This window comes from Peromyscus californicus, unplaced genomic scaffold, assembly GCF_007827085.1.
Source record: "Peromyscus californicus insignis strain IS unplaced genomic scaffold, ASM782708v3 Scaffold_7__1_contigs__length_154581171, whole genome shotgun sequence".
NCBI lineage: Eukaryota > Metazoa > Chordata > Mammalia > Rodentia > Cricetidae > Peromyscus > Peromyscus californicus.
In genome coordinates this window covers 148,055,379-148,079,093 of record NW_026294595.1, presented here as the reverse complement: position 1 = coordinate 148,079,093, position 23,715 = coordinate 148,055,379, and the positions used below count along the sequence as shown (strand labels likewise).

Below are 23,715 nucleotides of genomic sequence, written 5' to 3'. Positions count from 1 at the left end.
GAAGAAAGCTGCAGTGAGAAGCAGAGGCGCCTGTGGCGTTTAGGTCTCCTCTCACTGTTGAGGCCGCAGTCCCTTCCCCAGGTGGCTTCCTTGGCTCCGTTTCCCTTTCCATGGAGGAGCCCACCATCCACTGTCTCCTGCTTCTAGGTGGGGGCATTTTGCTCGACACCGCCCTGTCCTGAATCTTTCAGACCCACACAGTTCCGTGGGATGGGCTGTGTTGTGTTGGGCATCTCATCTGTTTGTTGTGTGAAGCAGCCTTCATCCTGCTGTGGTGGACAGTGCTCTGGGGGTGGCCTCAGGGACAACTGGAAGAAGTCAGTCCTCTCTTGCCGTGTGGGCTGCAGGGATCAAACCCAGGTGGCCAGGCTTGGTGGCAAGCCCCTTACCCACTGGGCCCTCTTGCCTACCCACCCTCTGGCTTTTTCTTTACTTGGTTCTGGGAGACCAAAGTCAGGTCCTCATGCTTTCGAGGCAAGCCCTTCCCTGACGAGCAACCTCCCCGGGCCTGCTGCCTCCTCTCACCCTGATCATGTCTGCCTGAAGTTCTCGAACTGTGGCTGGGTTACATACATGTGTGCACATGCTCATCCACACACCCACACATGGCCTTCGCAAATGTCACTGGACTCCGTCCCCCAGCGAGGGAGGAGACGGCTGGTCCCCACGCACTCGGGAAGGCCTCTTACCAAACTGTTTTGATCTTTGTCACTCTGATGGGTGACAGATGGCACCCTGGTGTGGCTTTAATTTATGTTTATAGCCCCCAGGGCCCCGCACAAGCTCTACCCTGTTCGGCTTTCTTGCCAGAGAGGTAGGCAGTGAACAAGATGGCAGGGACAGGAAGGAGCTGGGGTGGCTGGGGGCAGGAAGGCAGCCATGCAGATTGACTTTGAATCTCCCCAGACACTCAGGTGTCCTGTGGATCTTACCTTGGTCCCAGGCCCAGCCTCATGAGGAGGACATGGCCGGTCTTCTGGAGTTCCAAGCACCTACTGTGGACTTGGGGACATCATCACTCCCGGGACTCTTGGTTTACAGTGCTTGGAATCAAATCCGGGTTTTCATGTAAGCTGGGCAAGTGCTCTCAACCACTGAGCTGCCCTCTCCAGGCCATCAAGACTCTTAGCCAGACCAGGTGTTTGATCTTTCTTGAAGGCTGATGGCTTAAGGTAAGGCACATACCCAGAGGTTCCTTGCCAACAGGTGGGGCATCCACCTGTGCCCAGGGCTCTTGGCTGCCTCCGTATCTGCCTCATTGAGACGTCCAACTTTGGGAATGTGGTGGCATCTGGTGAGTCCTGCCTAGCCCACCTGGGATGGCCATACACACACTCTTCTCCCATCTCTCCCTGCGGGAACATGTGTCCTCCTGGTGGCTGAGGGCCATTTGGTCTGCAGGTCACCTCTGACCCTGAGCCCCTCTTGCCGGTGCAGAACTTGCTTCCTGATACACAGCTTTTGCATGCTGTTTTTCCAGAGAAGGGGTGTCTCTGTCTCACGCCTGTGCGCACCTGCTCTGCCCTGTGTTGGAAGGTCCTGGCGGCCCAGAGACCCACAAGTTCAGTCAGGCGGCTTTCATGGAGGTCAAGGCCATATCATTGATGAAACAATGGGCTCCATGGTTTATTAGTCAGCTACATTTGTGCGCAGATATGCCCAGTGCTGTTCTCAGAGGTCAGATAGTGGAAATAAACGGGGTGTGTGTGTGTGTGAGAGAGAGAGAGCATGAACGTCATGTGAAGTTTTGGCTGAGGTGCATCTGAATTTCCCAGGATGCCACCATAATGAAGTCCCACAAACAGGGTGGCCCAGAACATTAGGGCTGGATTCCCTGGAGGCTGTTACTTTAGAATTATCAGTGGGGCCTGTCCCCTCTGAAATCTGTGCGTGCGTGCGTGCATGTGTGTGTGTGTGTGTGTGTGTGTGTGTGTGTGTGTGTGTGTACATGGGTGCATATGTGTGTGTGCTTATGTGCAAATGTGCTCTTCTCTGTGTGTGTGTGTACATGTGTGCATATGTGTGTGTACTTATGTGCAAATGTGCTCTTTTTGAAGTGTCCTGAGGTGGCCATCAGCTGCTTGTGCTTTTAGGCTCCATCTCCTCTCAGTATGACCCCAACTGTTTTCACTTGGGTTCCTCCTGTGTCTGCATATGTCTACAGAAACACTAGTTCTGAATGAGGATGGTTCCATTGGCAGATCTGGGGTTTAGGACTGGAATCTCCTTTTGGGGGTACAGGATGACGAGGAGATGTAAATTCAGGAACAAGTGAAGAGAGCCAAGAATGGCTTGGAGCTGCTGGGGAGGTGTGCCGTGGCAGGTGTCTGTTAGGTAGTCACTGATGTCCTGCTGAGCTGAGGATGTTTGACTGACAGAAGCTCTATCACTGGAGGGCAGAGGAAGAATGTGCATTGGGGACCACAAAGGGTCCTGTGGTCCCATGAGGAAGGATGGCAAGAACTGCCCCCCCCCCCCCCCCCACGCCGGGATGGGATGAACTGCTTAGGCCTTGCCTGAAAGATAGCCTTAGTGCATCTTATCCCCTCCCATTCCTGAGATTCAGTGATGGATCCTGTCTTGTCAGGGAGGTGAGGAGGTATGGGTTGTCCCAGTTGACAGAGGGACACATGGCATAGGACTCTTCAGCCCCCTGGCATGCTGGTGTCATGGGTGACTTATTGCTCAGGGCCTGCCTCTGGGGGGCTCCTTGCTTGGCAGAGGAGGGACCTGGAGCAGTTGGAAGTGTATGGCTTAGAGGGTGCAGAGTTGATTGACAGCAGGAAGGCGGGAATAGTGGGCTACTAAATATTCTTTCTAGCTCCACAGGCGGAAGCGATCAGGCCCTTCTCCAGGAGTTAAAAAGCTTTAGCTTTTAGTTTGTTTCATTTTCTGGTTGATCTTGAGTGTAGGTGCTTCTCTGGAGGCGTGGGGGTGGGCTAATCCAGCTTTAAGAAGGCAGATTCAAATCTTGCTAGAGTGGTACTGGGAAGTCATGACCTTGGAGCCTCAGTTTCCTCCCCTGGAAAGGAATGGGTTGTGGAGTCTCCCTCCCAGGGTGTGGGGAAGGTTTTTTAGAGACTGTCTTCCACACCGTACGTGTTCACCAAGTGCTCAGTGATGGTCTGTTTTTCTCCTCACTGTAGGAGGGAGAGAGTCCATAGCGGAGTGGAGAGCTTCAGGCTCTGGCGGCACCGCCCTCTCTGGGCTTCGTCTTCTGAATGCTTGAATACTTTAAGCCCAAGAATATGCCTGGGGACACAGGCCTGAGCGAGGTAGAGATGTGTGGCTCCTTTGCATGCCTCCAACTGTGCATCTTCCATTGCAAGCCTCCTACTTACCCAGTCCTCTAAGGAGCCCAGTGCCTGCCCCCCCCCCCCCCCAAGTCCTGCCACCACCCCGGGCTCTGTGCTTAGAGAATGAGAAAGAGCTCTGTTGCCACCAGCCACCCAGCTGTTCAGGGCCTGGGACATCTGGCTCTCTGGCAGGCTCAGCTAAGCTCCAGGGACACTCCGGGGGTGCTGGGATTAGCCAGCTGTGGGCTGGCCTCAGCATCTCTCCCCTGTGGGAGTCACTTTCCACCAAGTCCTCTTGATCTCTTGGAGTTGGAGGCCTTCCATGGCCTGTCCCTGCCTCAAACCCCAGACAGCTGGAAAGACAGGAGAGGTATGCCACCCTTGTTGGCCAGCTGTGGGAGAGCCAGGGCTCGGAGATGGGCCTGGGGGTGGTGGCTTGGTTCTGGAGGCTTTGCTGGGGTTGATGGGGAGGATTAGGAGTTTAGCCTTATTTCCTGGACCCTAGGCCTGAGGCTGTACCAGCTAGCTTCCAGGACCTGAGCTTGCTTCTGCTCTGTTAGTTCCATCCGCAGGCTAGGGGTCACACTAGGCCCTCCATCCCAACCTGTGCTCTTGCTGGGAGTTTCCAGGCATGCTCCTCCTGCACTGGAGGGCGGGGCTTGCACCAGGAGCCCCAAGAGGCCAGGCCCTGTCACCACCAAGGTCGAGATGTTGTCTGCAGCTGGATGAAAAATGTCCCCTGCTCCATCACAGGGTCTTTGGCTGCCAGGAGGGTGACCTCAGTCTCTCCAGTGCCAGGACTTGGATCAACCTTGGCCTGAGTCACTGTGACGGAGAAGGGCTGTTTCTGCCTGTCCTTCCAGAGAGAGATTTGGGGCAGAGATGGCCAAAGGGGTGGCTTACCAGTTCCCTCTTCAACCCAGTCTAATTCTGCTTGTTCCCGAGTGCCCCGGGGTGGGGATAATAGCCTCCCCAGGACATCTGGCTCTTGCTTCCCACTCAGAGGAGGTGTCCTGTCCAGGGTGCCCCTGCTGTATGAACAGGTACACACACCTGCCCACAGCTCTTCCCTGCAGCCCACTGAATCCAACCTCCGAGGCATCTCAGCTGCCCTTCTCCCTCAAGTCCAGGGAAGATGGCCTCTTACCCACACCAGGACAGGCTGTGCCTCAGGTTTACTGGAAAGGCTTGCTGGAGCTGAGGGCAAGAGAAAGGGCATCTGGTCTCTGCACCCCACAGTGGTCTCCAGGTGGCCCTTGGGGTGGCGCCTCGCCTCAGCCTGTCCTCTGTGGGGACTTTCAGGTGGCTATCACTTTGGTTGTAGGGTCAGGACTTGGTGACCAGACTCTGGAAGGTTTTCCTATGTCCAGGGTTAGACAGAGGTCACGGCACAGCGCAGAGACAGCACCAGCAGAGGTTTGGGGCTTATCTCATTGGGTATTTTCTGTTTGCAGTGGTATGGTGAGTACTCCACCGCCACAATGGGCCTTTTCAATGTTACCTCTCTCCCACAGGCTGGTTCAGAGGCTGGAGTGACTTAGCTGAGGTCACAAAGTCAGGAAGTGGCAGAGGGGAGACTCGAGCCCAGGGTTCTGAAACACCCTCCCCTGCATTCTGAGCTGCAGTGAGATTTTCAGCCGTGGCTGTGCATTATTGGTTGGGTTGGTCAGGGTCTGTTAAAGCTGCCAGCGTTGGTGGGTTGAACTGGGCGTTGACATTTCTCGAGATAGCTCATGTGTTCCAGGTGCTAGGCTCCGAGCAGGTGGCTGCCGTCCCTTATGTCCTGTCTTGGCTGGCTCGCCTGTCAGATAGGTGGACCGTGAGTCACTCCTGCTTCAGCTCTAAGGACTTGTTCGCTTGCAGACGGTCCCTCTTGTCACAGGACAGAGCCCCGCTCATGTTCCAGACTCCGACTGTCCATTTCACTGTGGTAACAGGGTGTGTCTGTGGGGCACTTGGGATAGGGTCCTGTGGTGGTTCAGCTGGGGGCTTGTAGGGGGCTCTCATGGGGAAGGGATTGGCTGAGAGTGGGGGTCCTTCCAAAAGCTTCTGGCTTTCCCCTGCTCCTATAGGCCTATGTGCAGGCTTTTGTGTCTCCTGGCTTCTCTCTCTTGCCACAACACCTCAGCCCAGGGCATAAGCTCGGGATTTGAACCTGCCTTAGCAGAGGGCACTAGCTGGTTACAGTACCAGTGCTGTCCTGGGAGATCACAGGAGCGGCCATGAAAAGCCTGGGTTAGGACCACCTGGGGCACCTCTCCTTGAGGCCTCTTTCCCAGGGTGCCACTCCAGACCCGAGCCCTGAGCCTTGGACACAGTACAGTCAGTCCTTGGTGTTGCTTGGTCCCCTCAGGGCCCCTCAGTAATTTGCAAGGATCATTCTGGAAAAAGCTTGCATTCAATGCCACCCAGCAGGGCAGGACAGCAAGCCACTGTGTCCAATCTAGTTAGTTCTGGAAAGGCAGTCAGCCGGTCCTGTCCTGTGTCCTGGAGCCAAATGCCCACTGGCTTCCTGTCCTGTGGTCTGAGGCCAGCTGGTGGGCTTTGGTGGCTGTTTTGATCTGTGTTCCTTTTCCTTCCTTCCATCATCTCATCCACAGCCCGGCTTCTTGGGAACTGGGTGGGCACCGGTTGGGTGTCAGTGGTAACAGGGTGTGTCTGTGGGGCACTTGTGATAGGGTCCTGTGGGGGTTCAGCAGGGACCTTGCAGGGGGCTCTCATTTTCCTGGACCCCTCCCAGCACTGAATCACACGGAGTCAGTTCCCAGTCAGGCCCAGGATCGTTGCAGACCTGTCGCATGGGGAGGGCTGTTTCCTACTGCTGGGTGGATCTGGGCAAGTTTGAGATGCCGTCCTCAGCCTCCTGTGATGTGTCTCTGCAGAAGGGGTAGCTGTCCTCCTGAGCAGCCGTGACAGATCTGACTGGGCGGCTACAACAGTGCACCCATAGAGGCCTCCTCTTCACCCCTTTTGCTGAAAACCGAGGCACGTGACCCAAGATGAAAGAATGCTGATGAGGGCAGCTTGTCCATTCTCTTCACCCAATTCTTTGAACTGGGTGATAGGTCAACTGGATTCCCACCAGGGAAACTGAGGCAGAGAGGACAACCCACCTGCCTAGCTTGTCCTGGCAATGTCGTGAAGATTCCCAGGCTGCCACCTGTAGCCACCTCCAGTTTTGTGACTGTGGATTTGGCAGCCTGCTGGCCTGGCAGAGCCTCAGTGAGCACTGAGTTAATTCCGAGGGGCAGCCACAGAGGCTGTCGGCAGGAGTGACGTCTGAAGCACACAGTAGGCACTCAGAGAATGCCTGTTGCAGGAAAGGGCAAAGACTTCTTGTACGGAGGTGTCGTCCCTGAGGACATGCCCACAGGGGCCCGCTGCATGTATGAGTACCAGCAGCGTCTCTGCTCGTGGGCTAGGTGGGCCACCCCAGCACATTCTTCCATAATCTCTCCTCACTGCCTTGTTTTCAGTCTTACCTCAGCATCTGAGCTCAATTTCCAAAAAGTGAAAATTGCCTGTAATTATACTGCTTTCGATTCTCCGCAGGCTTTGCTGTGATGATCATAATTATATTATGCAGAGCCGGGGGGCCGCCCCGGTGCCCAAGGGTCGTGCGCTTTCATTGCCAGTGAGGGGGAGATGGCAGCATGTGCTGGGGCCCTGTGTTCCTGATGCTGGAATGCATCTGGGGACAGTGGGCTTCAGGATCCAGTCTGTCTGGATAACTTGATCAGACACTTTAATTCCAAAAGCACTCCATTCTTGGATCGAAACCTCTGCTTGCCTATAGGAACCTATTTTTCCAAATGTATTAACATGTGTGTTTCATATCAGGGCCTGTAATTGCTTTAGCCTTCTTGGCAGGAAACAAAGGGAATTAATATTTTTCAATTTGGTTGTAAGCGGTCATCTGTAGCTGGGATAACAAATGCCTTCTCAGATGCTGACTCCGGGAGGATGGGGGAAACAGGTGCCCCAGGAAAGTGCTGTTTCCAAGAGGCGACTCTTTTTCCACGAAGGCCTCTGCTATCTCACATTCATGTCAGGAGCAGGGACCGGTCAAGGCTTGGTCAGACTCCGGTTTCCTCCTCTGTCTTCCTACCGCCACCCGAATTATTGCCATCATCTTTCTCCGTGACTTTGCTTCTGCTGCTTCAAGAATGGAAGAAGAAGAGCTGACACTTGGCCTCTGTTCTAGCACGCTCTGCACTAGTCTCCCTCAGGGAACCCAGGCAGGCATGACTAATGGATCCCAGCACTCCCTCCTGAAGATCCTCGGTGCAGCTGCGGCAAAGGGAAGCAGCCGCTGCTGATCAAATGGAGCTGTCGGCCAGGGAAGCCCGCGTGGCCTCTGGTCTCAGGTCAAAGTTTCTCCAGGGCTGAGTGTGTGTGTCTCAGGTCAAGGTTTCTCCAGGGCTGAGTGTGTGTGTGTGTGTGTGTGTGTGTGTGTGTGTGTGTGTGTGTGTGTGTGTGTGTGTGTAAACCAGAGATCAACATCAGGTATCTCCCTCAATCACTCTCCACTTTCATTTTTGAGATAGGGTCTTTCACCAAATCCGCTGTGTGGCTAGCCCAGCTGACCAGTAAGCCCCGGGGGTCCCCTTGTCTCTACCTCCTCAGCACTGGAACTGTGGGTGCACTGCCTTGCTCAGCTTGTTGTGAAAGGGCATGGGTTTGGTCCCCAGCAGCCTCCTCAAATCCATCTTCCCAGACCCTGAAATGAGGGTTTGTGAAAGGTTTCTGGGAGAGGAGTGGGGGGGCGGTGCAGGAGGAGACAGGAGAAGATGGTTCTGTGCAGGACCCCAGGAGAGAGCTGTGATCTGCTCCACTGCAGGGGGTTCAGAGACAAAGTTGCATCCTCTTCCTGCAGTACTTAGCCCTCCATAGGGCATCATTTCGGGCAGAGCTCCTAGCTTTGGTGCTGTGGGCTTTTGATCTCTTTCTGGGATGGGCTGATGGTCTGATGGCAGGTGTTCAGCTCCAGCCTCAGTACACAAGATGCCGGTCACACCTTGCAGCGCCCAGGTGCAGAACCAGACTAGCCCGGGGTGGCCTCCAGAGCTGGCCACACTTGAATGGAAAGTACCTCAATTCCCTCACTTCGTTCCGACCTCCCCTTCAGCTTGTTCGTGCCTCCCTGTGCTGGCCTGGCCACCCGGCTCCCACTGTCCACAGTGCCTGAATCCACCCAGACCCTCAATTCTAACCCAGCTGTTTAGACAGAGATCTGGAGGCACTCACTCTTGTTAACACATGCTTCCAAGGCTAGTCACAGATCAGAGAAAAGCCATCACGTAAATGTGTTAAGATGCCATCTATAATCCTAGTACTCAAGAGGCAGAGGCAGGAGGATGACTACAAGTTCAAATGTGGCCTTCTCTACATAGAGACTTCCAAGCTAGCCAGGATAACATAGTGAGATCCTTCTTGTCTTTAAACAAAACAGCAAACAAGTGTCATCGTGGGACTGGGGATGTGCCTGGGGATAGATGCTTGCCTGCCTCCCACAGGACACAGGGCTCACAAAGCTTAGCTAAAATGTGAGGAGAATTTCTGCATGTTAATAGTGGGCCACTGAACATGGCTTTATATGATGTGTGGCGTCTTACCCTCCTGAGCAGGAAGCCAACCCATCAGGCCAGCCTGGTCTTTGTCGCTGTTGGTATTTGTATTCAACTGACGATGGACAGGACCTGCAAGATACACCTGTCACTCGGGTCTCTGTAGATTTGTGCCAGGTGCTGTTTCCTTCCTGCCTCCTTTCTTGTACCTCCATGTAGGTCCTGGCCTCACATCTCAGACAAACCCCTTGCATTCAAGCCTTTGACTGAAGGTCAGCCTCTGTGCATTTTCTCACACGTGATAGAAAGAGAGAGTGTGTCCCACGGCGCAGCCAGCAGGGCGTGCTTCACAGGCATATTCAGTGCCTGGCCTGGCTCTCGACACGTGGCAAGTACCTAAGTATGAACCATTCTTCTTAGCTGCCCCTTCTCCTTTCTCCCTCTGGTCCTCTGCCCTGCCTCCTGAAGCTTCCGTTAGTCTTAGCTGTGGAGACTCTTAAGCTCGGGAACGGTCACAAGCACACTGTCAATAACACAGCAGTACAGGTTTGTGTTTGTCTAGCGTAAGAGTTTATTGAATAACATTTGCAAGCTACATCAGTTTCCTTGGTGTGAGGATACTTAAGCCACTGGCTGATACTTTAGACTTGGAGACGAGGGTGGGGGTGAGTGGGTGGGGGTCTTGTTTGCTCATTCCCTCTTGGTGAGATCCACTTGGACAGTGCAAGGACTGAGCCACACTGTGCATCCAGTGACATATCAAACATCATCACAATGAGACAGCGAGACCTTAGGAGGCTCCCCAAGAAACTATGGGGAGCCCTATGGAGACTCTGAGTCAGCTCAATGACCTCTTGATGGACGGACGCCTGGCTGAGGCTAGTGATGCAAAGGCGGATCTTTCCAGCCTTTCCCTGGTTGCTGCATTTCTGAAATGCCGCAAGCTAATAAACTGCATTCCTCGTGGCCTCTGGGAGTAGTTCTCTCCTACTGTGTGGGTCCTGGGGATCAAGCTCAGGTCATCATGCTTGGTGGAAAGCACCTTAAACCACTGAGGATCCTGTGGTCTTCATACTTGGTCATCAGGCTTGGAGGCAAATGCCGTTACCTGCTGAGCCATCTCGCTGACCCAGGTGCCCTCCACTCTGCATGATCCAGACGAGGCAGGTGCGTCATTCGCTGGCCTAATATGTCTGTAAGTTCATGAGTCTGTTAGCTATGCTACGATTTTGTGTATGCCCATGTGTGTGCCTGTGTGTGTAGGTGTGCACGTGTGTGCTTGTTTGTTGAAGCCAGGACAACCACAGGTACCACCCACCTTGGCTTTTTTTTTCTTCTTTTTTCTACACAAAGTTTTTCTTTGGCCTGGAGATCACCAAGTAGGCTAGCCTGGGCAGCCGGCAAGCCCCAGAGATCTGTCTATCCTTGTCTCCTCGGTGCTAAGATTACAAGCACACACCTCAGCTTTTTCATGGGCACTGGGTAACTGAGCTCAGGTCCTGGTGCTCGCAAGACAAGCACTTTGCCAACTGATCCATCTCTTTAGCTCTCTGAGGTGGTTTTGGTACACCCACATGTCATGTGTTGCTGACTTAATTTGATTACTTCGTAGGTGGTAATATTTTATTTGCCTAAGTCACTTGCTTGTCAGTCTGTGCCTCGTGATTAGGGCTGGACAGACCAAGAGTGTTGACATGCAAAAGTAAGGTTTTGAGAGCGTTCTCAACAGCCTTGGTTCACACTGTGAACAGTGTGAGCTTCTGTCCTTGAGGGTAAGATGCAGTCTGAGGAGGGTGACTTGTATGGAGGTCCTCAGGGCAGGGAACAGCCTGCCTTCTGTGGGCATGGTGTTGCTTGCTTCCATCTAGCTCCTTGCTATGCCACTTTCAAGTTCATTTTCTTACTGCGCCCTCCTCCGCTCCCCTTTTGGTCTCTGGGTTTTGGAATCTTAAAACGGTGGTCTGTGGTTCTTTTCTTCTTAAGGTTGGAAAGATGACGCGATGGGGAAGCTGTCACTGTTGGCTAGTTGATGCCTTGAGTGTTCGTGAGGAGTCTGAGGTTACCTTGCTCTATTTCCGTCTCAAGCTGGAGGCTGGAGGAAATGTAGCAACCAGGGAAAGTCTGGAAAGATCCGCCTTTGCACCACCGACCTCAGTCAGGGGTCCATCAAGAGGACACCAAGCTGACTCAGAATCTCCACAGGGCTCCCCACAGTTTCTTGGGGGACCTCCTGAGGTCTTGCTGTCTCACTGTGATGATGTTCGATGTGTCACTGGGTGAAGTGTGCCTCGGTCCTTGCACTGTCCAGATGGACCTCACCAAGTGGGGCATGAGTGGACAGCACCCCTCTCCTCCAGTCTCCAAGTCTACAGCACCAGCCAGGGTCTCTGTGTGAGGTGGGAGGAGGTGTCCAGGGTCTTTCCTTAGTCAGTGTGGGTGACCACCCTGGGATTTGAGAGTGGCCTTCCAAGGTGCTCAGAGTAGGACCTGTGAGCAAAGGCCCCAGAAAATTAGGAATCCAATCCATTTCTGGTGACTCTTGCAAGTTTGAAAAACTTTCTTTCAGTCTTTATTCTTTAATTCTTTCACATACATACACATACATATTCATTTGTGTGTGTGTGTGTGTGTGTGTGTGTGTGTGTGTGTGTGTGTGTGTGTGTATCAGAGGACAATTTGCAGAAGTCAGTTCTCTCCTACTGTGTGGGTCCTGGGGATCGTTCTCAGGTCATCATCTTGGTGGCAAGCACCTTAGGCCACTGAGCCATTTCGAGGCCCTTCAGAGCCTTTAATGTACTTAGATACATACAGTACAACATGTTGCTTATTCCACTACCGAGCCCTTTGGCCATTGGCCTTCTGCGAATGAGGTACGCTTCATACCCATCTCCTTGCTGACAGGCTCTTGGAGCCCTGATCGTGAATGGCTGCTACTTGTTCCCTGCCTGTAACAGCACAGCCTTCTGGTTGCTGTGTAGGATGTCCCACGTCCTCCACAGTTGCCTGGTGGGCTTCCTCAGTGGGCAGCCTGCCAGTCCTGGGGTGGATGGGAAGGCTGTGGGTGGCTCCAGCTCATTCTGCGGTAGGAGGTGTTGCGGCTTTTCATCTGTTTTTCCACCTTTCCCCTGAACGACTTAATTTTGGTCTTCCTGGATGTATAGGGCCTCAAGAAAGTGGTTTATAAAAAGCATCGTGCCTCTCTGACTTCATCGGCTCGTCTCGGGGACGCCAGGACCATTTGGATCCTTGTTTCCTAACACTGAGGTGGGCAGCTCCAGGCGCCTGGTGACCCGACCCTGCAAGGCCAACTTCATCTCAGGACTTTGATCTTCCTCCTGGGCCTCCTTGCGGCCTGGAGTGTACATGCTGGGCTGGCTCCAGGTCCATGAGCCAAGTGCCCTCTCTCCTGACTCACGAGGGCTCTACCCACATGACATCATGCTAGCCTGCGAATGCTCTGTTCACTCTGATTTCTCTCTCGCTGCCGTGTTCTCTCTCCCCCTCTTTCTCCCTCCCTGCCCCCCCCCCCCCCCCCGTCGTGTCCAGCAGAGTGAAGGTGTGGAGGGCAGGGAGGAGGAGGGAGTACCTGGCAACGATTTTTGCCATCCAATGTTCTCCCTGTGTTCCAGGTCTTGGCATCTAACTAAGTGGCCAGAAGCCTGTAGGCTGAGGCCTCGCCCACCTCTGGCCCCACAGCCACCTGTACCCTCTCCTCACTGGTCTTTTGTCATACCTTCCACACATCTGTTCCCTCGGTCTGTCAGAAACACTTGGCTGTATTGGCTCAGTTCATTCCTCTCTTGCCTGGCTGGGGTGTCCCCGGGAACGCCCTTGCCTCGGAAGTCTTATACTTCTCCTTTGCTCTTTCAGAGATCTTCCCTTCTGGATGATTTCTCAGCATTTTGGTCATCCAGTTTGTGTGTTGCTGTCCTTGCCTCTGGTCCTCAGACCCCATTCCGCCTGCCGTCGTCCCTCCAGCTCTTAGCTCTGGCAGAAGGACGAGAGTCAAGGTGTCCTCTGATGGTGACTGGTTGCTATAACTAGTGGCCACACATTTAATGGCCTAAAGTACGAATTCTAGGGTTGAGGAGATGGCTCAGTGGGTAACGTCCTTGCTGCCTAAGTATAAGGACCTGAGTCTGGATGCTCATAACACACATGAAAGCTGGGAACTGCTGGGCACAGTGGACACACCTTTAACCCCAGCATTCGGGGGCGGGGGGGGTAGAGGCAGGTGGAGTTCTGAATTTGAGGCTGGCCTAGTCTACACAGGGAGACCCTGTTTTTGTTTGTTTTAAGGCAGAGCACAGTGATGTGAATCTATAAGCCTGGTGTTGGAGGGTAGAGACCTGTGGATCCTGGGGCTCTTGCTGGCTAGCTGGTCTGAGGGCTCCGACTCCACAGAGAGACCTTATCTCAGAAACTGAGATGGCGAATTACAGAGGAAGACCTGGATGTCCGCATTGGACTCCTAGGGCCACCTCAGTTCCTGGCATTTCCCGGAAGTGTCCTTTCTTGGTTGGATGTGCCCTGCCAACAGTCCCATCATGCTGACATCTGACTCCCACCTTCTCCTTTTACTCATGATGACTCTGTGGTGACTTGGACTGTCCTGGAGAATCGCCTCAGTTCAGGTGTCCCTCATAGTGTCTCTTTGGACCCTTCTGCCATCTAAGATAGCACATGCAGGCCCTGGCCTCCACTCAGGACTTCTGAGGGCGTATTGTTCTGTTGGCCTCTCAGATCAAGTTCATTTTCTTTTGTTTGGTGGTGGAGCCATTCAGTACAGGGCCTGATGCATCCTCACCTGTCACCTCCTGTGACCTGCGGTGTGATTCCCAGCCGGCATTGTCCAAGTGAAGATGGCCCAGAGTGTTTCCCTGTGCCAGCCTGAAGCACTTGCCCAGCAAGCACCCTGATCCCTAGTCCTCTCCACTGCTAAGTTGGGAGATAGATCTCCTACCTGCACCACAGGAGGCAGAGAGGTTAGGTGGCAGGTGCCTGGCCTCAGCCCTGAACCAGGCCTCTTGGAGAGACCTTGGGGAATTCCAAGGGCAATGCATTCTCTCCAATTTGAACAATGTGTGCCTGCTCCCTACAGGTGGTGGGCTGGACCTGAGGGTCCCTGCAGGTGGTGGGCTGAGTCTGAGGGTCCCTGCAGGTGGTGGGCTGAGTCTGAGGGTCCCTGCAGGTGGTGGGCTGGGCTTGAGGGTCCCTACAGGTGGTGGGCTGAGTTTGAGGGCTCCTGGGGGAGTTCCAACTGGGTCTTGGACTGTGATATTGGGAACCCTCCCCTCAATTTTGAATCTTGAATTTAGGGCCTGGTGTCTGTTAAGTAAGCATTTTATTACTGAGCTACACCCCTCTCTTTCTGCACCCCCGCCCCCCGTCTCATTTTTATTTTCAGGCAGAGTCTAGCCAGATTGCCCAGGCTGGCCTTGAACCTATAATTGTTCTGGTAGTTGGACTTCTATGCCTACACCACCATGCATGACTTTGAGAATATGTTTAAATTAATCACATCACTTAAGATTTTATGGCTGTCGCCTAGATCCTCCCTCCCATCCAGCTCCCAGTAGCTGCACGGTGACACAGACACTACCCATCTTCAGCTGAAGTGAAGATGCCTTGCAGGGATTCCAAGGTCATCCTGGGCCCTCAAGACACTGGTTGCTCTACCCCTTGGCAGGGGTCAAATAAGGCATGTTCCCCAAGACTGGGTTCTGGGTTCTGAAACAGGCCTTCACTTGCAGTTGAGTGCCCTCAGATTTTCCAGAGGCCCCCTGGGTTTTGTTTTGTTTTGTTATTTTTTAATCTTTGGTGGTCTCCATGTGAGGAAATGCGGCCATCCCCAGGGGAGTGGTTGAAGGCCCCTGGGGACTGCAGACTAGAAATAGCTTCTGAGTAGTCAGAAGTCCCAGACAGGACTCTCCACCCTCCCACATTGGATTTAAAATACCCACTTTCCATGGTGGTAGAACTTTCCAGGTGTGTGTGTGTGTGTGTGTGTGTGTGTGTGTGTGTGTGTGTGACTTCCCCTCCAGGGTTAGGTTTCTGCTGTTCACAGGTTTCCTTGGGAGGAGGTGCCCTGGACCCAGCAGCCTGCAGTCCACAGTCAGGTGGTTAATTATTAACATCCCAATGCCAGCATCAGGGTCAACCCAGGTTCACGCCTTACAGAGCAGGACTCTGAGGAAACCTGGGTTTCTGGAGGGGAGAAGGTGACCTTCCCTGTCTTGATGCTGTTTGTGTGTGTGTGTGTGTGTGTGTGTGTGTGTGTGTGTGTGTGTGTGTGTGTGGTGTGAGTGTGGTGTGTGTGTGAGTGTGTGAAAGTGTGAGTGTGTGTGTGAGTGTGATATGTGTGTGAAAGTGTGTGTGTGAGTGTGGTATGTGTGTGAAAGTGTGAGTGTGTGAAAGTGTGAGTGTGTGTGAGTGTGATATGTGTGTGAAAGTGTGTGTGTGAGTGTGGTATGTGTGTGAAAGTGTGAGTGTGTGAAAGTGTGAGTGTGTGTGAGTGTGATATGTGTGTGAAAGTGTGTATGTGTGTGTGAGTGTGGTATGTGTGTGAAAGTGTGAGTGTGTGAAAGTGTGTCTGTGTCCTGAAGCATATCCTGAAGACTGTTTTGTTTTGTATTGAAACATTTTAAATTTTATTTGTTTTTATTTTGTGGGTATTATGTTTTGCCTGCATGTTTCTGTGTCCACTATATGCATTATTTTTGTCTGCACTGTATGCATGCAGTGCCCACAGAGGCAGGAAGAGGGCATTGGATCCCCTGGAACTGGAGTTACAGGTGGTTGTGAGACACCCTGTGGGTGCTGGGAACTGAACCCCATGTCCTCTGCAAGAGCAGCAAGTGTTCATAACCACTGAGCCATCGCTCCAGTCCCTGCACTTCGATTTTTGAGATAGGTCTCTTACTGCTCTGGAACTGAACAGGTAGGCTAGGCTAGGCTGGCTGGGCTGTGAGCCCAGGGATGGCCTGTCCTCTACCTCCTGGTGCTGGGATCACAGGCATGTGCCGGCATGTGCCAGCATGTGCCAGCATGTCTGGCTCTTATACATGGGACCTGGGAGTGGAACTCAGGTCCTCACGTTTGTGTAATAAACACTTTATCAACCAAGCCATCTCGCCAGCCCTTGCTATTCCTTTAAGAGGAATTAGTGGTGGCAATAGTCAGGGACTCATGCCCTGAAATCTGCTCCATAACTCTCCTGAGCTTGGCAGACAGGGCCACACTATGCTTGTCCATGTAGGGGAAAGTGAGTCCAGTCACTCTCTGGGTTTTCCGAAAAAGACCACAAGAATGTGGGAACGTGTTGCCCTAGACAGTCAAGTTTGTTTGTTTATTTGTTTTTTAAAGATTTATTTATTTATATAATGTGCACTGATATTTTGCCTGTATATACTCTGTGTGAGGATGTCGGATCGCCTGGGATTGGAGTTACACAGTTGTGAACTGCCATGTGGGTGCAGGGAGTTGAACCCTGGTCCTCCTCGAGAGCAGCCAGTGCCCTTAACCACGAGCCATCTCTCCAGCCCTGACAGTCAGGGTTTTGAGAGCCATGTATATTTTCAGAATTGAGATTTGGAATGCTCCCCTTCCACCCTCTAGACTAGAGTATACACAAGCAGACTTCCTGTGTGTGTGAGGGAGGGCTACAAACTTTAGGAAGGTATACTGCAGGGGCCGCTGTCCTGTGTATTGCACACTCTCACCCTTGAGCTTTTTTCATTTAAAAAAAGATAGAGTGTAGCTTAGTGCATCTCTCAACTCTCATCAGAGAAGCGTCTTTTTGCAGTAGATGGTGATTTACACAGAGATCCACAACTGGCTATGATTTAGAGAGTAAGAGATAACGGGATGGGACATCTCTATCACACACACACACACACACACACACACACACACACACACACACACGACTCAGGGTTCATTCATTGCAGAGTGTAAGAGCCAGAGGTGGTGGACGACTACAAAGAAACATTGGTTTCTGGGCACAGCAGGGCAGTAGCACATCTGATTCACAGCGGGCGTGACAGTATGCACAAGATCTGTTCAAGCACGAGCCAGAAAAAAAAAATTACAGTATGGAGAGGAGAGGCAGGGCACAAAGTCCCACCCCTAGCTGGATTTGTGTGTGAGAGTGACAGAGTGCGTGTGCACATGTGTTTGGAAGCCGGAGTTTCTGAAGTTAGTTATCTGAAGTCAGATAGCATCTTCAGGAAGGCAGTCCACCTTATTATTTGAGGCAGCATTTCTCACTGAACCTGGGGCTCACCAATTTAGCTAGGTTGTCTGCTAACCAAAGCCCAGGGTCCTCCTGTCCGCCTCCCATGCACCGCCACACCCAGTGTGTTAGATAGGTACTGGGGATTTGAACTCAGGTCCTCACACTTTCACTGCGAGCACTTTGATGACTGAACTACCTGCCTTGATTTATGTCTTTCACATTTGTTTGTTAGTTTGCAGAGGACAGCTTGGCACCCCCCCACCCCCGCTCTGCCATGTGGATTCTGGGGTGGAACTCCAGGCATCAGGCTTAGCAGCAAGCACCTTTAACCCCTGTCTTGCCTGTTTGAGTTCTATTTACCTTTCCCAGGTAATGCAACTGGACCTCTCTTTTGTGTGTGTCTACTGGCTGTTTGGCCATCTTTGGAGACCAGTCTATCAAAACTGGCTACATTTGTCCTCTGAGGCAGTGACATGCTAGCTTTGCTGTGTGAGCATGGAACCTGCCTTCCACCATCTTGACCAGCACGAGTAAGAAGGAATTACTCTTGATTTTGGTCGAGCCTTTGATGTCTGAGCCATCTCCAGCCCTACTGTTGATTTTGTGAAAACCGCTAACTCTTATGGAGGTGCTTTATTCTTTAATTTCTCCGGTGCATACTTGAGGTTTAGTCTTATTCTTTTTCCGTCAGGTTTTCTCCCCAGATGTTTACATGTCACACATTCTGTGTGCACTCCTTTTGGTCAGCGCCTGTTTTCCCTTGCCACCAGGTAGGTCTGTGTGGTTCTTTGAGCAGCCATGGAGCACCCGCTTGCCTTGGACATCCTGTGGTGTTTTAATCAGTCCCCTTGGGAGACAGTTTTCAGTTTTTCTGTAATGGGAATGATGAGTGTTGTCTGGGTTATCTTTCTCTGGAACTGACCATCCTCTGTAAGTGGCTTAAAAGGAGAGCCATTCTACTGCTTGGGAATTGGGACGTGCTCAGCCGGGCGGTTCTTCTGCTCTGGGGCCCTCTGAGGTTACCGATGAAGATGGGAGCTGGAATGCCCAAGCTGGCACCTCACCTAGGGATGGCTCGGTCTCTTCCTTCCTCAAACTACTGTGGTAGTTTGAACATGGAATGTCTGTTGTAGACTCTCAAATTTGAAGACATGGTCCCAAGCTGGTGATGCTGTCTGGGAGGGAATGGAATTTTAGGAGTTGCAGCCATGCTGAGGAAGTACATCACTGGGGGTGGCCTTGGAGGGTTTCTAGCCTCACCCCACTTCCTGTTCTCTAGCTCTACTTTCTGTGTGTGGTTGAACTGTCATCTGCCAGCTTCTTGCTCTTTTTGTTGTGCGTTTTTTGATTGACACCATGTCTTCTCTGGCATGGTGGATTGATTGACTCTACCCTCTGGAGCCATAGCTAAAATCAATTATTTTTTGCTTAGGTTGTTTTTGGTTGTGATGTTCATCATAGCAACAGAAAAGTACTTAATCCACTTTCTTTGCAGACCCTTCAGCTGAACAGTCTCTTTCTCCCTCCTCAGAGAGTGTTTTCATCGGGGTTGCTATTGCTGTGATGAAACACCATGACCAAAAGCAAGTTGAAGAGGAATAGGTTTATTTGGCTTATACTTCCTTATCATTGTTTGTTGTGGAATAGAATAATTGTTTAACTATGTAAAGATGTGTTGCATTTGTTTATGTTGCATTTGTTTAACTATGTAAAGATGTGTTGCTGTTTCACTTTGCCTGCCTAAGGCACCTGATTGGTCTAATAAAAAGCTGAATGGCCAGTAGCTAGGAGAGGAGGGATAGGCGGAGGGTGGAGGGCAGAGAGAAAAGTGGGTGCCAGCCAGCCAGGGACCAGCAGCCAGACACAAAGGGAGCAGGAAAGCAGGATGGACAGTACAGTATGTAGATGAGGTAAACAAACCTCGGGGCAGCACCTAGATTAATAGAAATGGGTTAGTTGAAGTTTCAAAAAGCAAGCTAGAAACAAGCCTAAGCTAAGGCCTATCATTCATAATTAATAATAAGTCTCTGTCATGATTTGGGGGCTGGCAGTCCAAGAAAGCCTGCTACAGCTTCATCATTGAAAGGAGTCAGGAAAAGAACTCACACAGGGCAGCATCCTGGAGGCAGGAGCTGATGCAGAGGCATGGAGGGGAGCTGCTTACTGGCTTGCCCCTCATGGTTTGCTCAGCCTGCTTTCTTGTAGAACTCAGGACCATCAGCCCTACAGACTTGCCTACAGCCTGATCTTGTGGAGGCATTTTCTTAAATGAAGTTCCCTCCTCAGATGACTTTAGTTTGTGTCAAGGTGTCGTGAAACTGTCCAACACAGGACAACCCCCACCTGACCACACACACACACACACACACACACACACACACACACACACACACACACAGTGCAGTCAGGCTTGCTGACTGAGTGACTTGATTTCCAGGAGGCAAATCAAGAGGCCACTCAGATTCTCAAGGCCTGGCCCAGACTGGACCTTGCTCCCACAGGGACCTGTTGGTACAGCAGGTCACACAATTGGTCTAGACATCAAAGACAGAGACCGGCCTCCTTTGCTGTGTGAGGGAATGGGTCCTGGATGCAGACAAGAGGAGTTGGTGGTGGTGGTCGTATTTAGAGAGTCTTGCACAACTGTGAGTGCCTTTGCACGTGTGTAAAGTCCACAGTTGAGAGTCTTTGCGTGGGTGGAGGCCTTCCTGTTGGAGATTCTTCTGGGGCCTCGGAGTAGTCTCACCCTAGGACTTCCCAGAGAATTTACCAATCCTGCCATAACGGGTACAGTGTGTACCTCAGGCACATTGAAATTGTGTACCCTGTCTTCACTTGGCTCTTCCCAATTGCCAACCAAGACGACACTGCCCTCATTTTCCCTAGGAGGACGCTAAGGCTCAGCATGAACTGGTGCTACACCTGTCCCACACAGTGCAGGCACCACACAGGACCTAACAGGTCCTGGACCTCCTTCCCTCCCTGCTGAGATGTGACCTGGGGGTCAGGAGAGGAAGACAAGGCTTAGAGATAGAGGTTCTTGAATTAGATTTCCTGTGACACAGCCCAGTTCCACCATGTACAAGGCTTGCCCCGACACAGCGACAACATGTCCCCATGCCCCCATGGGTGACATCTACTGCCTGGAACCCATTGCAGAGATCAGGCTCACAGCAGTCCTGTGTCAGCCTCCCCAGTGCTGGGATTGTGGGCGTGTGGCACCATGCCCGACTCGGGAGTGACATCTTAACATGACTGAGGGCTGGGGGAAGTTCAGAGTGCCGGCTTGGAAAGCACCCAGGCTCCAGGAGTGGAGAGGGTAAACGAATGTGTGTGCATCTGTTCCTTGGGGCCCCAGCTCCTACGCCTTCCCCACCTCTGTGCTCAGCTGGGCTGGGCAGCCACCGGTGTCTCCTAGGTAGATGAGAAGACAGAGGCCCATTCCCCACTCTCTCTATCGTGACCAGTGTTCCTTTGCAATGCTACAAGAGGGACCAGGAATCCAGTGTCACACTCAGTTGGGAGCACGCTGTTGAGTGTGTCCCTGCTGTCCCGTGGCCCTGACTCTGTTCTGGTGAGGTGTCTACATCTTCACTCCTGTCCCCGCAGATGAGGTGTGGCTCTTCCTTGCATGCCTGAGATAAACTGTAAACTCTGATGGGTGTGGGGAGTGGCTGCCTTCATGGTGATCCGGGGATGAGTCACTTCTGGCCTGACACATCTGGCCTCAGTGTCCTGGCCTTTAATGAACGAAGTCTCAGCATCCATGGGCAGGGTAGCCCCTGGGAAGGCTTGCTGTGTCCCCCGGTCCAGCATCTGCTCCCGTCTTCCCGCACGTCGGATCTCCTGGCAGCGTCACCACCGGAGTTCCTCATCTCGTGCTTGGAGCAGATGTCCCGAGCTGTCTTGGAGTGACATCTTTTTGCTTCCATCTGCTGACTGTCAGGCTAGCGAGCTGCTTCATTGGCAGTCCGGAGAGTTCTCCAGAGTTAGGGAAGCCATCAGGCAAATCGGAGATTTCCCTATGTGTGGCTTTGAAAGCCATGGAAGAGATTCCCCTAACAAGTTTTGGAGTCACTTCTAAAGGGGCATCAGGGTAGAAGTAAGTAGGTCCTGAAGACTAGGTCATTATTATTGTCAACTTGGACATCCAAGCCAAACTTAGGGTCTTTCAAACCCTGTGTGGCCCTAATAAGGCTTCCTTGCCTCTGTAATAAGTAACCGAGAGGACAGACTTCTGCAGGTCTGGAGGGACTTTGGCCTGGCCCCCCAGGGGCAACATAGGCTCCTACCCAGTGGCTAATTTCCTGGTTTTAGATCAGAACTTGAAGCATCTTAGTATGTTTCTGCTGCTGTAACAAATTGCCCGAGACTGGGAAACTTACAAGAACAGAAATTCATGTCATAGTTCTGGAGGCTGGAGGTCAAGGAGCTGGTGGGATCTGTGTCCCACAAATGTGACTATTTCAAGATGGCACCATGTCACTCTGCCCTCATGCAGGGAAAGGGAGAAAGTCCAAAAGGCTCCAACACTCTCCCTCTATACTTCTCGCAAGAACTAGTCCATTCACGAGGACAGTGCCTTCATTGCCTGGCCGCCTCAGAAAGCTCCCACCTCTTAATGTTGTCAGACTGTGGATTAGCTTGGGAAGGGGCGTGGTGTCCTGGCTGAAGTAATGATGTAATTCAACGTTTTCTAAATCAGGTGTAGGGAAACCACCCCCACCTCCACACGCACCTATGGTCCCCGTGATGTTGTCCATGTCTGGAGTGACCACCATTCCCAAGCCTGTGCATGTGACTTGCCTAAGCCGCCTAGGTTCTCTGTGCCTAGACTTTTGGCTGGAGGGTTGAGAAGAGGGAGAAATGGCTCAGAGCATTCCTTTCGTGACTTGGATCCTTGCGACTACTGGTCCCCTCATACTTGCCCTGGCAAGTAGCTCTCTGAGTCTGTTTGAGTCCATGTTTGGTCTCTGGGTGACTGTTGAACTCCCAGAGAAATGCTAATGGGTTCTGAGGGAAGAGACATTGAAAACCCTGGCTACGGATCTAGGTGCTAAGGTCTGTTTACAGCTTTGCTCCCTGACTCTTGTGTGTTGATGGGCCTGGTGTGTATAATGCATTATGGCTCTCAGCAGGGAGAGAAAACTTGGAGACCTCTGAGATATACTGGACTGATGACTGTGGGTGGCCAGCAGTAGTTTAGTAGGAGGAGGGGTCTGGGACCAACTGGAGACTCTAGACTGGTGTTTGGTGTTGGCTCTGGCTGCTGGCTTAGTGAAACATACAGCAACAGGTCTGATTTGTCAAAGACTTGGAGAGTTAAGTAAAACACATCCAGACCTGCCTTCTGCATCGTAATATCTGCCCAGCAGTGTGGGCAGGATTCTCCAATTCGCACGGTTGTTTCGAGGACCTAGTGACAATACTGGTTGAGCTTTCTACCCCAGAGCCTGGGGAGCGATTTGTGCTCAACCAACAGTTGCCATACTGATGTCTGTGTGAGCCACAAAAACATACCTTGTTCCCAGGAAAGACAGTAACTCCAGGGCTGGTGGCAGCTGTTAGGGACCCGGGGAAGGGTCCAGGTCGGAGAGGAGTACTACTGTACCCCCAGTGCCCAGCAGAGCATAGGAGCTCTAGTATTTTAGTTGACCACTGAAGGGCTCAGAATGTTGAAACTGAGTCTTGATAGCTCAGTTTCACAAGATCTGTTCACAAAATCCACAAGAGTTGTTATGAATGAAAGGGTGGGATGGTATTCATCTACCCACCCATCATCCTCCACATACCTACACATCCATCCACCCCTATCCATCAATCCACCCGTTGATCTCATCCATCCTCTCTCTGTTCACCCATCCTTCCATCTACCTCTCTCCTTCATCCATCTGTCACCCACCCATCCATATGTTATCTATCCGTCATCTATCTCTATCAATTCGTCTATCATCCATTCATCCATCTATCAAACTGTTCATCTACACATCCACTTACCTATGCATGCATTCATCTATCCACCCACTCACCCACCCATCTGCTCACCCAGTCACCCAGTCACCCATCATCTATCTATCACCCTATCCATCTCTCATCTATCCACCTACTTACCTACCTACCTCCCAACCCACCCATCTTTCCTCTATCTATTAACCTACTCAGTTAGCCTATCCATCTATGTATCTACCCGTCCATCTTCTATCCATAAATCCATCCACTGCTCCAACTCTCAGCCAGCTAGCCAGCCATCTTCCACCTCTCATAGGGTGAATTATGGCGTTACCCTGCATGGAGCTCTTGGTGTGGTGCCAGACACATGGTGAATGACCTCCTTGGCATCGCCCTCTGCCCCAGCAACTTGCAGGCTGTGTAGTGCCTGCCTCTCCTGTGTCTTGCTAGGGTCCCCTGACATCTGGTAGAGTGAGATGGCCTGTGCCAGCTCCCTATTTCTGTGTTTCTTCTATACCTTCTTTCCCCATCAGAGCTGCTAAGTGGCCGTTGTGCCCAGGTGCTCCTTTGCTGACAAGGCTATGTGTAGGGGACTGGGGCCTTGCCCCGCTTGCCCTGTTACACAGGGCTTCCCCTAGCTGCTAAGCTGCTGGCTGTCAGGGTGGCT

General features: G+C 52.1%; 1 protein-coding gene across 1 annotated transcript in view; it reads left to right on the top strand.

The window, feature by feature from the left end:
* The window catches only part of Bmp7 (bone morphogenetic protein 7), a 76,067-nt gene that overhangs the window by 27,924 nt on the left and 24,428 nt on the right, over positions 1–23,715 (top strand). The window lies entirely within an intron of this gene.